Source organism: Eurypyga helias, unplaced genomic scaffold (genome assembly GCF_000690775.1).
Source record: "Eurypyga helias isolate BGI_N326 unplaced genomic scaffold, ASM69077v1 scaffold33939, whole genome shotgun sequence".
Lineage (NCBI taxonomy): Eukaryota > Metazoa > Chordata > Aves > Eurypygiformes > Eurypygidae > Eurypyga > Eurypyga helias.
The window spans coordinates 363-2,862 of NW_010271990.1; the positions used below are offsets into that span (position 1 = coordinate 363).

Consider the following 2,500-nt stretch of genomic DNA (forward strand, 5'->3'; position numbering starts at 1 on the left):
GAGCACAGCCCAAGGGGAGGGCGGGGGTGGGGTGGGGGTTCGGAAAGAAAATAAAAGACAACACAGCAATGCAAATATTTAGTTCATTATAAAAAACAATAATCTACTATGTATAAATTCTTCCTTGTCCTTCTGCCAGTGTGAGGACGTTTTCTGACTTTTCTCCTCAAATTGGAGAGAAAATATCTGCAAGGAAATAAAGTACTGATTTAAAACGAGAATAACAACAAAAGCCTCCCATTTAAAACCCTAACACAGTCTTGCCTTCCCATTTTCCCGTATCCACAACAATCAGAGAATTTAGAATTGGGAACTCAGGGTGCGCTCTTCTTAGACAACTGAATGGTCGATGTGATTTTAAGCAGGGCAGGGAGCACGGAAGCCAAGCGGGGAATTATCATCCTCCAAATTTCATACGAATGCCTTAAAAAGACGCCCACAAAGCAGGACCTGATTGCTAAATAAATCCTCGCACCCATTCTACTGGCATCCTCCCTTCTGTCGCCAGCAGCGTGGGTCCATTTACTCAGCTCAGAAATTAAACATTAACTATGAGGCTGAGCCTCTTTCCACATTCCAAAGGTAAAAGTTGTCAGTCAAGGTTTTTAATAACACCCCGGACAGCTGGAATGACGAGGAGGAGGAAGGAGGAGAAGGGTTACAAACCCACAGATGTTGAAGTCACTAACGTTTGTTTCCTAGAAAGTTAAGGTAATTACAAGTCCTTTCCCACTCCACTCCTCCCAGAATAAAGCCAGAGCTTTCCCCGCTCTCTGGGCCCCATCCTGCTCTCACTGATTTAGTGCCACCGAGGGCAGTGAAAGGCGGCTCTTTCTGACAGTGCCGATGTCCTCCAAGTGCCAACTCCCCTTCAGTTGCTTCAAAATACCACAAGCTTTTGTTTAACCAAAACCAATCCCTCACCATGATTCTGCACCAGCTCTTTAGATACGAAATGTCAAATTAACATTTTTCCTCATTAGCTGATTCCCCCCCTTCCCCTTCTTCTGAAAGCAACTGAAGACAAGCAAAGTGGTAAAACCGTCTCAAAAGCTAGGTTAGGCAATCCTCACGCAGGTAAAACTCTCATTAAACTCAAAGTTGCTTTGCTCCTCCTAAAGATTCCACACCTACTCCCGCGTTACAGCCATTCTTTGCCTCTGAGCTAAGCAGCCGGAGTCGAGGCCTGTGGCGGTTACGCGTGCACGTAGACATACAATTGACACCCATGGGCTCACTGGCCTCGTCTCCGGGCCTTCACGACTCAAACTCAGCTCCTAAGCTATGGGCAGATAGTGAAGATATTAGACACAGCTCTCTGAAATGCAAGCTGATGAGAGGATATTTCAACTTTCGTTGAAGCTGGCACAAATATAATATCGATAATCAGCAGAAATATATAACCTCAGGTGTTCTTTCATTCGGTTAGTCTATTTATGCTGACGACAAGCTTGTTCCTGACTTTTCCAACCATTCTTCTCAACGCTGATAAGAAATGTATTTCAGACATCTCTCCCAATAACTTCAGTCTCTCCTAAGCATGATTGAAAACACAAAAGCCTAACAAAAAATCAAAAATGAAATATTTATTACCGCATTTTGTGACTTAACACCTTTGTTTTTCTTTTTAAAACATAACGTCACAGTCCTCATACAAGTATTTTAATGTAAATTTTGACAAAGCTTAAAGGTAACAGCATTTTCTTCTAGTGAGGAACACGTGCTGAGAAAGGAAGAATTCATGGACATACAATACCAATTCCACAGCAGATCTGATACTAGCAAAAACATTCTTTTTTTTTCAATTGAGGTAAACACATAGAATATCTAACATGAAACAATTAATAGACCGAACTCTGTACGAAGTTTGTTACAGTATTCTCTTGCTTTTTTTTTTTTTCCCAAGCTTTGAGTTCATGATAAAGTCCTAGGTTTGGTGCAAAGACCGTTAGTAACTTCTTTCATTGAGGAAAGCTGCCCAACTTTTAGTTTTGTTTTGTCCAAAGCCAAGGCTTAGAACTACTGGAAGAAGCTCCTGCTCTGTCTGTTCTGTCTTTTAAATCTTCACCTGCAAGCTCTTTGAAGAAGAGTCCAAAAAAAAAAAAAAAATAGATTGGGGAGGAATGGGGAGAGACTTAATGAAGCACAAACTAAAAAGATCTGTTTGAAACTAAAGGACACATTTTATGGAGGAACAAAACGAGGGAATGGCAAGGCCTTCTTGGAACAGTCTTCTGAGTGATGAGAGACCCAGCAAGACTTTTCATCTTCATCTCCAGGGTAGTTCTTTTCTCACTGGCCAAAACAGGTCTTTCATGGATAGTGACTTCACTGCTGAAACAAAACAGTCATTATTTTTGGAACAACACACATAGTGTGGAAAACAAGGATTTTTTTTTCTTCTAAAACTATTTGAGGCAACGTAACGGAGTGATCAACAGAAATGTACAAGTTAACTTAGTTCCTATGTTTATACTACAGTAGTTATAACTCTTGGAGT

The 2,500-nt window shown here is 41.0% G+C and overlaps 1 long non-coding RNA gene across 1 annotated transcript in view; it reads right to left on the reverse strand.

Annotated features, from left to right (window-relative positions):
• Nucleotides 1-1,571: 1,571 nt before the first annotated feature.
• Nucleotides 1,572-2,500, reverse strand: part of LOC104515134 — a 6,607-nt gene continuing 5,678 nt past the window's right edge. The window contains exon 4 of the long non-coding RNA XR_727939.1: nucleotides 1,572-2,500. This exon is cut by the window's right edge and continues 536 nt beyond it. This is a non-coding gene — a long non-coding RNA (uncharacterized LOC104515134).